The sequence below is a fragment of the Topomyia yanbarensis genome, chromosome 2 (assembly GCF_030247195.1).
Source record: "Topomyia yanbarensis strain Yona2022 chromosome 2, ASM3024719v1, whole genome shotgun sequence".
NCBI classification, from domain to species: domain Eukaryota; kingdom Metazoa; phylum Arthropoda; class Insecta; order Diptera; family Culicidae; genus Topomyia; species Topomyia yanbarensis.
In genome coordinates this window covers 429,290,293-429,304,912 of record NC_080671.1, presented here as the reverse complement: position 1 = coordinate 429,304,912, position 14,620 = coordinate 429,290,293, and the positions used below count along the sequence as shown (strand labels likewise).

The 14,620-nt window shown below is 39.9% G+C and overlaps 1 protein-coding gene across 6 annotated transcripts in view; it reads left to right on the top strand.

The window, feature by feature from the left end:
• Positions 1 to 14,620, top strand: part of LOC131685359 (low-density lipoprotein receptor) — a 993,025-nt gene that overhangs the window by 457,959 nt on the left and 520,446 nt on the right. The gene's annotated exons all lie outside the window — the stretch shown is intronic.

Below are 14,620 nucleotides of genomic sequence, written 5' to 3'. Positions count from 1 at the left end.
TACTTTTTTGTTAGTCATAAAATTAAATTATTCATAAAACATATTTTATGACTGAATTCCTGGTTAATTTTAACGAGTTATTTTATGACTAATTTTTAGTCTTGTTTTATTACCTATTGTTGGCTAATGTTATAAATAATTTTTTATAGTTTTTATGTTCAATTTAATAATAGTTTATATGGATTATTTTATGCTAATTTCATGATTATTTTTACTAGATTCTATGATTATTTTTTTGATTAGCCAATTCATTGATTAATTCAAAAAAGAAATAATTTAATTTTTTAGTTAGAGCCATTTCTACAATTACGGGTAAGCGTGCTGTGTTTTTCAGCATCAATGAATTTTCTGAACTTCATGATTAAAATATCATGGCAAATACACAAATAAATCCTCTGGAGCGTAAATGCATCTGTTTTTTCCGCTCTCAAAATATGAGTGAAATGCTCCCAAATTGTTCGTTAGCGCTCACTCAAACTCATACACAATATCCAACGCCGTAGCTGAGCGCCTTTGGCTACGCAGTCGGGTGGGACAAAAGTCCTAGAACAGCTGCACAAATTCTTTTCTCGAAAAGTGAAACTATATTTTTGCACCCACTGTTTATAGTTTACATGGGAAAATTGGCTTTCACGCAATAATTCCTCCAGAAGTTGCCCATTGCCTCCCACAGATAAATCATTGTGAGTTTTTACAAAGGAAATTGAACAAAGAATTAAAGTCTCGGAGAACACAAGACACTTGTTGAAAAAAAAAAAAAATAATAAGCAGATTGGTGAAATTTCCATTTTGTCTACCATCGCTATCCAATTATATGCAATTTTGTCTCGGCCATTTCTTATTAATGATCTGATTTTTTTCATTTATTTGTTATATTTTTTATGCAGTTTTTCAATTTTTTTATTTGATTTTATGGCTATTCGTTTCTTTTCGGGTTAGAAAAAGCTCTAACGCTATGTGTGCGATGGGGAATCGAACCCAGGTGAGCTGCGTGCAAGACAATCGATTTACCAACTACGCTATACCCGCACTCAATGATCTGAACTTTTTGGTCACTTCACAAGAATTTTGAGGGATGAATTAAGATGTTTTTAGTACACATTAAGAGAAAGTTACATATTTTGTATATAATTCGACCGTCGGCAGCTGTGATGTTATGAATAATGAAATTATTACTTTGCTGAGGATAATAGTTGCTTATTAATATTACTTTGAAACTAGATTACGCATCAAAATCGATTAGGATTTCAATTTTCCTTAGGAAGGCTACTTTAAAAAAAAACCTTTTTTTAATAATCAATAAAATATTTTTCCTCCGAAGCCTTGCAGATCAGTTGATTTAGAGTAACTATGCTGAATATACTATATGCCTATTAATTTATCGGGCAGTTACATATCCACATATTAGAAGTGCGCAGTAGTCGGAAACGCCAAAAACGTGAACTTAATTCACTAGAGGCCCATCCATCGAGTATATTCACAAGGTGTCTTTGAAGGATTAGTTTTGTATGAATATTACCCACAATCTGATAAACATTAAAATTAGGCATGGTTCACTATAATCGAACTAGAAAAAATAACATTTTATACTGACGTGGTAGAAAATTGGTGTCTTCGACAAAGTTTTAGAAATGCTCGGAATAAAGAATTTTATTGAAGAACCTGAACTTGTAGGATTAAAGGTTATCGATTTGTAAAGCGTTTTCTATGGCAACCCGCTTAAAATTAGTTTTTTTTTAAATAACTTTTTACACTGTGACTTTTCGTGGAAACGATCTTCCGAACAAATGTAGCGATGTAAAAGCCACATAATATTGTTGAAGACTGTATGTAAAAATTCGTATTCATTTCAAAGTTATTGTAGATTTTAACATTTTTTTACACCAACTTCAACTACGTATAAGAAAAAAGGTGCAAACCAAAATTGACTAGCAGGCACTATTTTTAATGTAAGAAAGTTTGATCCGTGGCCCTCTAGGGTATGCTTACTTTTTTCCATATAAAAATAAACAAAAATTTTTTTTTGTAAAATTTAGTATGAAATGGTATAACATTCTTTTGTAAGCATTAAATTCATTGTGGTATGTGTATTTGAATAAATATCAGTTTGGGACCTCCAATGATATTAAAAACTTCACATTTTTGCCCACACGTTTATAAAATCGGAAATAACGTATAAGTGAAAGTAATACTTGTAATTCAATATCAAACAATAAATTACTGAAATTTGCGAAAAATATTGAATTTTTTTGTTGTTGATTTTTGTATAGAAAAAGTAAAAATATATGACAAAATAAGCTTACCCTATTCATAGAGTTCTGGAGTGCCACGGATGAGACCTTCTCAGCTGTATTGTGCGTAGTCTAGATTAGAGATGGTCGGGTTCGGGTTTTTGGACCCGAAACCTGGTCCCAACCCGAACCCAAGCACTCATAAGAAAGCCTTCAACAGTAAGTGTTTCCCATCTAAGTTTCCCAAACGATTTATTTTTCATGTTAATCATCATTAATCCAAGTCAAAGGAAATTTGTCGGAAAATATTGGTTCAACTTTCCACTATGGAATATGAATTTCGACATACTTTGAAGCCGATACTTAGACCGCGATTGGAGTAAACGCCTGAAATTCGGCTACAGCGTACAGCAAAGCAAAATTGGATGAATTCTAGAACGTCATTAACAATGATGGCACTCTCATGGTGATAGTATGCTAGCGCCACTAACAAATCAGTAGTACATATATGAAACCAGCACTTTCTGTCAGATTGTCCCAGGCTGGGCCGTTGCATGATCTAGATTCCTGAATGAAAATACGTGAATTTCCACGATCTTAAGGAATTGATCGTAAAAATATTGTGTGTTCTATTCTAGCTATTTGAACTAGTTTGGATTCGTTCCGAGAACTCCATTGGAGATGTTGAAGCATCTCTTCTCGTGCACATACCGTACTATCTGAAGCATAAAAGAAATAATATACCCCATTCATAGACGATCGTCTCAATATTAATGATGTGATATTAAGAAGGCGTTAGAGAATCTTGATTGACTTGATCTTCGACCCAAGTTTGACCGTACCAACCAGTAACGCGGGTGACGTCGTGTAAACTGTCGAATACGAATTGTCAATTAGCAAAGCTTAAATTAATACATTCAAAATTACTCTTGCAGGAATGATTAAAATTATTGCAGGAATAATTTACAAGTTTCTCAGAACATTACAAATTCGACGTTCAATAATGGTAAATATATTATAAATTTTCTGATTCGGGTCGGGTTCGGATTTTCAAATTTTGAAATTCTCGGATTGGGACGGGTTCGGGTTTTTCAATTTTAGTATGTAGGTAGCAGTTTGCCCACTACTCGGGTTCTTGTTTACTCGGCGGACCCTTCTCTTCAGGGCAGTCTAGGTGCTTCTGTCAGAATTTCAGATTCTCGTATGTAAACAAACAAAAAAGTAAACAAACAAATAAATTACTTTTACCGTGTTTTCTTCCTCAACCCTTCACTGTTGGTCGTTTCTTACAGTTCGCTGCTGCTGACGATGGCGGGAAGGTGGACGGTTGCTTCCGACCGAGACTACAACGACCCCGTTCACCTGTGGTCTTTGGCTGCTCTGGCAGCGGTTCTTAACAATTAGCCAGGGAAGTGAGCTTTACTCCTTTGTTGGAACCTCCCTAGCGACGGTGTAGACGACTCACCGGATTCTTTACTCGTCGCAAAGAATCCCGGAAGACACCGCAGTGTTCTTCCCAGGAAAGGCCGTTGCCTTCACTCACAAGCTATTGTGGCGGTAAACTTTTACGAAAAAATCGACGTCTGTCTATAACCGTGGTTCGTCACTTTCCATCTCATCACTCGATGGCCGCCTTCCTCACGACCAAAACAAATTGTTTAACCGCCTCGCCTCATAACTGTCATCCCGATGCGCAGCATAGTCAGCACACTTATTGCAGCAAGAGGAGCGCGGTGGCCTATCTAAGCCCTATGTTATTTATTCACAAATGTTTAACAAAATTTTCTACACCTATTTGCACAAAAATAACCGTTCACTAACGCGAAAATGAGCAAAAATTTATAACTAAATGTGAACGGTACAAAACAGCGGTGAGCATAATTTACGTAAACAAATGCACTCTACGGAGTGTATGGCCAAAAATAGGTATATTTCCACCCAGTGCTAAATTTTAACCCTACCGGCTTATAAATATGATCGAGCTCGGGTCGGGTACGGGTTTTTCAAGTTTTATAATTAGGCACAAATCTCCGATCAACATGGGGAACGTGCCATTTGAGCCAGACGCTACTAATGCCTCCACATTTAGCTAGAACATCGTTTGCACGATAAGTCACAATGGCCAAAGTTACATTAAAAAAATTAAATTTAAGGGGGTTACCATATAAAACGATTTATAAATCAGTACACTTTAATCCCACAAGTTTAAGCTCTTCAACAAAATTCTTCATTACGAGCATTTCTTGAACTTTGTCGAAGACACCAACTTTCTTCCTCGTCTGTATAAAAATTATTCTTTTTAGTTTGATCATAGTAAGCCATGCCTAATTTTAATTTTTATTAGACTGTGGGTAATATTCATACGAACAATTCCTTCAAAGACGCCATGTGAATATATTTGATGGTTGGGCTTCTAGTGAATTAAGTTGACGTTTTTGGGGTTTCCGACCACTGTGCAGTGATGCCTACTAATTTATTTGCACGGCAAGCTTTAGTAATAAACGAATTTTTATGTTGAAACAAACGCAACGAGGGGGCGGGCATAGCGTAGTTATTAAATCAATTTCATATATAGGGTTAGAAATTTTTCCAAAAAGATTTTTCTATCCCGAAAAGCGGCGAATAATAAACACAAAAAATAACAACAAACTCAACGCGGATCTTCTGCTAACCTATCTTTTTCGAATTTGCAATCAAGCAGGAAACTAGAACTTGCCTGAGTTTGTCTGACTTCGATGCTACAGTAGAGTGTCCAACTATAGGGAAAACAAATTTCCATCTTTCAACCCGATGACGGAAGCTAATTTCCCCATCAAGTAACAAGGCAGCACCAAAACATCGAACAGCAATGACGCAGCAGCATCTATATACCCGGAACTCGTTCATTAATCACCCGTACGACCGAAGGGATGCACTCGTGTAAGCAAGCAAGCAAGCAAGCCGGGTGTGCAACGACGACGAGGGGTCTTTCAAATGGCAGTAGTTGCGCAGCACAAGTCGAAGAAACATCCTGTCATTTACCACCTGTCATTTTGGAGCATTTTTCACATGGCTCGTTTCCGGTTGTCTGCAACAAAAAAGCGCAACGTTCCTCCTTCACACAGCTGTATGGACATTCTCTCACACAAACACACCGACATACTCGAACATCCGAAAATGAAATTTTTCTGTTTGCTGATGGCTGGCATCAAAAAGGTCACAGTAATGGTACACACAATAACAACGGCAACGACAGACAGGTGGCGCTTTATCACTCTGTTGCGCCATTTCCTGGGAACCCGCCCGCATGTGTGTATGAGTGTTTTTTGCCGATTGGTAGTAAGCAGTACGGGGGGAAAAGCAAACAAATTCGTTCCCGAAGCCAGCACAATAGATTGTCATTGTCGAAGAAGTCGTAGATGGATAACAAAGAAGAAAGTGTGACGGTGTCGAACGACCGACCGATACGGTGTGTGTGTGTGTGATGCTCAGCAATGTGCAGCACCAATGAATGACTCTGTCGCATTAGCTACCCCCGGGTTGACAGTTCGATACGTTACTCTGCCAAGCATTCATGGTTTTGTATTGGAAGAAGTCGAAAAGAGACATCATTAGTAAGTGACACAATGTGCTGCAAAATGGCGAATGAGAATTTGTATGTTTATTTTGCTGTCATTTAGTAATTGATTCCAAATTGGAAAAGTATGTTTTAGTGAGATGAGACATTTGTAGACTGCACTCAAAGAAAACATTTTCGAAATTGATGAAGCCTGCAAACGTCATTTATTCGTCAAAACTATCAACAATGTATGATGAGATGAGTCCAATTCCCGGAACATTAGAACCTTCCTAGTATTTGCAAATCAATGCAATTTGTTATTGCATCACAGGAGTCGCGTCAACAACGAATGGCTTCAAAGTCGGCGGCACCGTTGCACCGATTACCAGCTACGGTCAATGTTTTGGTTCGCAATAATTATTATTTTTATTTTCCCTTCTCGTCTAATCAGGTCGGATCAGATCACAGACGGCGGCACGGTACGAGAACGCGAGTAAAAATTATGTGTTTCAAAACACCGGCTACTGAGATGACGATTTAATTGATTGTTTGTGTGGTTATTTATGCCACACTGAAAAAAAGACGATGATTGCGATTTGACCTTTGGGCGGTTAGTCTTTCTTCGTCGTGTCGGCCGAGCATCCGTACTTGCCTAAAACATACACCGTGTTATCTCTCTGGGTTAGTGGCGTCGAACTACGCGTACGTGGAAGAATTAGAACGTAATACCCAACCAGCTAGAGTATCAGTTTGATAGAGTACCCGTCACTAATTACCGATTCCCTCTTGGGTGGGCGCCAAATCGTAATCACCGTAGATTAATTAGAAACCTGCCTGGACTCACTGGCCACGTAGTGAGATCGGCGATAGGTGCCGAACACTCGCTAGTCAATCACCGGAATGGGGCGACTCATTTATTATCCAATCGTATTAAAATTCTGATCGGCACCGGCGAATAGCACCGGGTTTTGGCAGTCAGTCCTGTGGTTGGAAGGTCTTGCTGTACCCTCATCAATTAGAATCCTAATCGAGCACTCGGATTCGGTTGCTGCTGCTGTTAGTGAATAATGCATCGTTTCGTCCAATCGATGGCAGGAAGTAATCAAAGAGTGCCGCCGGTGGTGCGTTGCGATGCGGTGCTTTGTCGGTAGATGGCGCTATCGCAGTATTGCAGTAATTGCTAGCGATTTCCGCTATTTTAAGCAGTTCACAGAATGGTACATTTGAGCACAGCCATTTCATATATACCGGAGGAGTTTGGTGCCTTTTTGGTGGGCGCTTTCGCTCATTGCCCAGTGGTGTAAAGCTCTAATTCAGATGGAAGCTATGTATACTTTTAGGAAAAGGTATTGCCCTTCTATAGATTCTTATTGAAGGAACTCGCCAGCGACTTTAACATTAGGTTGTTATTGCACTTACCATAGAGTATACAAGTAGAATAGATGACAGTTTCTCCGTAGATTGTATTGTTTACATTTGCTCCAGGGATGCCAGGTGCGCAGAATAATCTGGGTTGCACAGCTTTTCAAACCTGCACAGATTTCCAAATTTTATGACTGATTCAGCCGATAACATTCTATATTGATTGGTTTAAATGAAATTTCGTTACCCCAGCGACTTCCGGGTTAGTTGTCAGCATCGGTACTTGGCGTCTACTAGTATCCATATTAGTTGGGTTTTAGAGAATGCAACCAAACTGTAAGTTATCACCTTGGTCTTCAACATGGTCACAGACATCGATATTTTGCGTCTACTCGTCAAGTCCGTTCCAAAAATACCTATATTGATCGTTTTTTTTTTTGGAGAATTCCACTAAACCGGAAGGCGGTTTCCAAAAATGATCTCAGACATCGATGGTACGCCGGCTGGTTCTTCTTGGACTAACAGGGAATCCTTTTTGCAGTTAGATTTCCACACCGCTGTCTGCAGTAGGTTTTCAGTTTTGCAACAATAAATTTCCTGACAGTCTAGCGGCAGGGTTCTGTGAATGACAGACAAAAACCTGTTTTAATCCACCTAGTGGTGCAATTGTGCCTTTCTCATTTGCCCAAGCTACGAATCCATTGCTGGTTATGTTCAACATAATGGTGCAAATGTATATTACATATTCAGTGCAATTTGCACATACACAGCCACGAACTTGATATGCTATATGTCGACGCTGAAATACTTGAAACCATCGGCGGATTCAGGAGGAGGGTTCCGAAAACCTGTATAAGTCAAAAAACATTGTGGCCCTCCCGGCGTTAGGCTAGCCGTTTTCAGAACCATAACCTTTCTATATGAGAGCTCCGGAACCGGAAGTTTAATCAATAAAAAATTCAATAGCAGCCGACGGGAACGTTGTGCCTTTCATTTGAGACTAACTTTGTGCAAATCGTTCCAGCCATCTCTGAGAAACAGAGGTGACATTTTTTTCCACATACACACGTACACACACATACATACCTACACACACAGACAAGGGGGGCGGCATGGACAGAAAGGACAGGAGTCTAGGAGCTCAACGGCTTTTGCTAGGATATGGTGGGGTTTGGATTGGGGTCTGCTAAACCTCTAAAAAAGCCATAACTCCAAAAGCAGCTCCGACAAAGCGAGTCTGTGCCGCTTCTTATAAGATCCTAAGATTCTAATAATCTAAGCACTGAAGCCCGACCGGAGTGCCAACCGGCACATCAGGATCGACGCCAGTAACATTCTCATTATGGCATACTGGCCATGGCGAACGACAACGGACAGTACACGGATCACGAATTGGACAGCGACTTTGGGCTGACAGGCGTGCTGTTCTACTCCTTGAGTAAGGAAGGATGGCACCGGCTTGAAATGGCGAGTGGGCTAACAACATGTCTGCCGCCGTCCAAACAAAACCCTGGCAGATCTCCAGGTACGTTCAAAACTCGTCACCATTTAGTTGGTGGCACTAGGTTCGATTACAGCATTCCCGATTTTACGCCGATCCGGCTCTGAATACTACTCCCCATGAAGGATAGTGTCAACTCTTGTATGACCTCCCTGCTGCTAACATATTAGTATGTATAGATAATCATGGGATCACGGAGGCAACCATCCAATGTAAGGACCTGGATGAGATATCCTCGGAAGAAGTGCTAAGAGAAGCTCTGGAAAAACGGTGCAAACTTGGAGAAGTGCAGACGATGATCCGAATGAGGAAGGGACATTTCGGCACGCAAGCGGCTTCGGTTAGGCTTCCAGTCGAAGCAGCAAACAAGGCACTTAAAATTGGGGAGATCAAAGTTGGCTGGTCGGTATGTCCATTGAGCGTCTCCCAGCGACCGGAAGTGTGCTTCAAGTGTCAAGAGTTCGGCCACCTGGCGAGAAATTGCAGTGGACCTGACAGGAGCAAATTATGCAGAAGGTGCGGGGTAGAAGGCCACATGGCAAAAGACTGCCGGCAAGCTCCGAGATGTCTGATCTGTGCAACCGAAGAAGGTAACAAACACGTTACAGGAGGCCCACGTTGTCCGGTCTTCAAACAGGTGACTGCAACGAAGTCACAGTGGAGGTAACGCAAATTAACCTCAACCACTGCGACACAGCACAATACTTGCTGCGGCAATCTGTTGAGGAGTTTATATACGAAATAGCTATCATTTCGGAGCCTTATCGTATCCCGGCCAGCGATAGAAACTGGATAGCTGATAACGCAGAACTAGCGGGGATTAGGACGAAGGGGAGAAACCCATTTCAGCAAGTGGTTTATCGTGCGGATGAAGGCTTCGTAATCGCCAAAAGCAATGGAGTCTTCTGCTGCAGCTGCTACGCACCTCCGCGGTGGACGACCGATCGATTCACAGAAATGCTCGATTAGCTGACAGAAATGCTTATCGATCGAAGACCTGTCGTTGTAGCTGGCGATTTCAACGCTTGGGCAGTAGAATGGGGCAGCCGCTTTACCAACTCAAGGAGGAGTAGTCTACTCGATGCCTTTCCAAAGCTGAACGTAGCTAGCTGAAGTTGCAAACGATGGTACAACCAGCACCTACCGCCGCGAAGGACGACATTCAGTTATTGTCACCTTCTGCAGCCTCGGGTTTGTTGGAAGTTTAAATTGGAGAGTGTGCGAGGGGTACACCCACAGCGATCACCAAGCGATCCGGTACGCTATCGGAAGCAATAGACAGTCGGAAGCGCGTGTGATCCAATCAAACGAGCGGCGGTGGAAAACAACAAAGTTCGACAAGGGAGTCTTCGTCGAAGAGTTGAGACGTGAGTGAAATCACCTTTACTTCAGTGCAGATGAAGTGACAACGGCATTAGCAAGAGTGTGCGGTGCAACCATGCCAAGAGAAGGTAAACCAAGGTACAGTCGCCGCCCAGCTTTCTGGTGGAATTCGGAGATTGCCAACCTACGTGCATGCTGCTACCGAGCCCGGAGGAATATGCAGAGAGCACACAACTTCGTTGAAAGCGATGCTCTAAGACCAGGGCATAAGACGGCAAGAGCCGCCCTTGACAAGAAAATCAAGCTCAGTAAGAAAGCCTGCCTAGAGAAGCATTATCGCAACGCCAATTTAAATCCGTGAGGTGACGCCTATAGAGTGGCCATGGCGAAGATTATAGGACCGGCAGTACCACGGGACAGGTGCCTGGAGAGGATGATAGTCATCGTAAAAAGTGCTATTTCCACAGCATTATCCCACGGCCTGGCCGCCCACGCCATGCGGAACGCAGTATGATTACGGAGAAGAAGCTCGGGTAATCAACGAGGAGCTAAAGGTGGTGGCAAAAGCCTTGAGAACCAAGATAGCCCAGGGACCAGACGGTATCCCCAACGTGACTCTGAAAACAGCAATCCTATCGAACCCGGATATGTTTAGGACCGCGTTGCAAAAGTGCATCGACTTGGTGGTGACTTCCCCGACATCTGGAAGCAACAGAAGCTGGTACTGTTGCCGAAGTCAGGCGAGCCCCCTGGAGATCCTTCAGCATGCAGGCCGATATTCCTGTAGGATACAGTCGGCAAGGTGCTTGAAAAAGTAATCCTTAACAGGATTACAACATATACAGAGGGAGAGAATGTACTATTCAATATGCAGTTCGGTTTCCGGAAAGGTAGATCCACCGTGGATGCCATACGAACGGTCGTGGAAACTATGTAGGCTGCGCAGAAGCAAAAGAGAAGAGGAAACCGCTACTGCGGAGTGGTTACACTGGACGTAAAAAACGCCTTCAAGTTGGACTCAAGCTCGAGTTGGGCCGCAATTCCCGATGACCTCTGTAGGATTCTGAGGAGCTGCTTCCAGACCCGGCAACTGATCTACGAAACTGACGCTGGAAAAGGAAATGTAACCGTAACAGTGGGTGTTCCACAGGGTTCCATACTTGGCCCATCTCTTTGGAATACTATGTACGACGGAGTGCTGAAGCTGAGCCTCCCCAGGGGCGTGAAGATTGTCGGTTTTACGGATGACGTGGTGCTGCTAGTGATCGACGAATCACTAGAGGAAGTAGAAGTACTCACAACGGAGGCGATAGATGTTGTAGAAGACTGGATGCGAAAGAAGAAGCTGACGTTAGCTCATCACAAGACCGAGATGGTTCTGATAAGCAACCGAAAAGCAATGCAGCAGGCTAGAATTTCGGTCGGAGAGTGTATCATCAACTCTAAGCGGGAATTTAGTCAACTGGGAGTTCAACGTCGGGAAATTTCTCTGTCGGAGCAGGCTGGGTCCACTGCCGGAGACTAGTTCAAGTAGATCGGAAAGTAGCACCGGCAAATGGTCGTCGCGGGGCCTGTGAACCGGAAGTCACCCTCCACCCAGAATCGCAGGACCGACCTCGGCATCTACCCGGATAGCATCGGTTTCGGAAGATCTTCCACTGCCGGGGAACTCTTCGTCGGAGTAGGAAAGATCCACCGTCAGGGACGCCGAGTAGCACCGAACGCGACAAACCACCAGTATAGGGTCGTCGGGGCACCAGTGAACCGGAAGCTACCCTCCAACCGAAATCGCTGGATCGACCACGGCATCCACTGGTCACCGTAGAGAGAAGCGCATGTAGATTATCATGCCGTGCAGGACTGATATGGCGGTTATGAGACCAGCGAAGTCTAGCACTACCAGACCTGGAATCAAGCAAAGGGCATTAGTATGCCTCCCCCCGAAGTAGTCATTTGAAATGGAATCCGGGGGATCAGGTAAATGTCGGACTCCTTGGTGGAGTTTAGAGGAGTAGGGTTCAGAGTTATCTTCTCTGTTCAGAGTCCCTCACTCTGGCACACGATGGACGAAATCACTAGTATGGTCTAACTACTGAACGTGTGCTGGGTCGGCGTAAAAATTTTACCACCAAGGTAAAAAAACACACACACATAGACATTTTCCGATCTTGACGAACTGAGTCGAATGACATATGGTCGGTGTTAAGTCTGACCGGACTAAGTAACAAAATATTGATTTCGAGAAAAACGGACTTAAAGTTCGAATCGCAGCATCCTTTACGTTATAATTGGAAATTATTTTTTGCCCCAATTCTTTTTTATGGTTAAATATTTCAAATCTGGCAAAAGTCGAATGTAGGTGAAGAAATTCTTTATCATGTGTTATAATTATCTCATTTTTTGATATTTTGCGACTTAGTCCGGTCTGACTTAACACCGACCATATGATACTCGGCCCTCCAGGCCGGGATTACGTTGACGATTTTTAGAGTGATTGCATGACCTTTCTATATGAAACAGGCAATAAAACATGAATATAGTGAATGAAATGAATTAAATGGGCGAATTAAATAAAATCAATTAAGCAACAAATGAAAGAAATAAATGAGTAGGATAAAATAAATGAAGCGGAACTAAAACGAATAAAGTGAATTAAATTAATAAAATGAATAACATGAATAACACGAATAACATAAATAAAATAAATAATGTGAATGAAGTGAATAAAATGATTAAAGCGATTAACATGAATAAAATTATTAAAATTAATAAAATTGACAAAATTGAGGAGTTCCACGGGCATCCGTCCGAAAATATTTGAAATCGTTACCGTCATCCTTAGATTCCTGTGAAACTTTACGCACTTCACCAGCATGAAAGACTGAGCATTTTTCACAATCAGTAAAATTATTTTGATGCAAGAGCAATTTTTCAAAAGGGTGTAAACATTTCTGCGCGCATTAATTTCAAATTTTCTGTGTTCGATTGCTGTATTTTATACAGCAAAACTCTCTGAGAACGAGTTACAGGGGATGAATATTCTTGTACGAAAAAACATACACCGAAGAAAATGTTGTCATTTTTCACAAAAACAAAAAAAATTGTTAAAAATTTAAATTGCGAAGAAGCCCATTTTTTCTAAGTTTTTATATTTTGTCAACAAAAACCTAAAGAGAAAAGAAACATTCAGAATGTGATTGTATGATGGATAACTTATTGGTAAAAAGGTTTTTCTAACAATAACTTTATACATATTTTTAAATTTTATACTAATTGACATACCAAACTATAATTTTATTACAGAATATAATTCTAAGTATCACTTTAAATCAAAATTCAATTAACAAAAATCTTCCGAAATTGCGGTGGTTTTCGAGATATTTGGAATTTTGTTCCAACAAAAACATTTAATTCGTGTGATTATGACCTTTTTAAAAAGTTATTCACGTTACCCCATCATAAAATTTCAAAATCTAATGTTTATCGTTTTAAAGATTGAATTTTTTTTCGGTGTATTTGGATCATGGAGAAACTTTCAATAAAAAAATTTCTCTTTTGAATATTATTATAGACGCCATTTTAAATTATTTTTTTAAATATGTCGAGAGCTACAGTAGGATTCCGTTTTTGGCAACAATATTTTTTTTCAGTTTCCGAAACTGGAACCGTGCCAAAAATGGAACCATACCTTAAAAGTTTTTATTTTCAATTTGTGACTTCATAAATGTTACAAGAACATTAATTATATAAGAATATGTGAAATGGAATGAAATAATATAAAAAATTCAGCAAATTTAATTTTATTCGTTATGCTCGCCTCCATAACATATAGTAAATATGACTCCTATGTTTGGAAATAAAGTCCACAGTGATATCCACTATTACAACAAAATGTGTATTGAGTATTTTTTTAAAGATTTACTATGAACAAAAACAATGTTGCCAAAAATGGAACTCATTTGTTACCAAAAACGGAACTTTTTTGTTGCCAAAAATGGAGCATGCCAAAAACGGAATCTTACTGTACCACATTTCAGAAAATTTTTGTTATGAGCATGACAAAAATTTTCTGGAATGTAGTAGCTCTTGACATATTTTTAATTTTGTTATAGCAACACAATTATTTGATTTTATTACAACCTTTCCATAAGTTATTCGCGTTTCTCCATCATCAACAGTAGGTTTTTTTAACTGCTCCTTTGACATCAAGACGATATTGTAACCCATTTGAAAACTACAATATTTTGATACTACAAAACCAAACACAACTTCAAAGTTTCGTTCGAATCGACGATGGTCATATTTTGTGGTCGGCCGGTTTCTCTTGGAATCTCTCAATTAATAAAATGAATAAAATAAATAAAATAAATAAAATAAATAAAATAAATAAAATAAATAAAATAAATAAAATAAATAAAATAAATAAAATAAATAAAATAAATAAAATAAATAAAATAAATAAAATAAATAAAATAAATAAAATAAATAAAATAAATGAAGTGAATCAAATGAATAAAATGAATGAAATGAATAAAATTTACAAAATTAATGCAATTTATAAAATTAGTAAAATCTATAAAAATAATAAAATTAATAAATTTAATAAAACAAATAAAATTAATAAAATTTAAACAAATAGAAAAAATATAGATTTATAAAATTAAT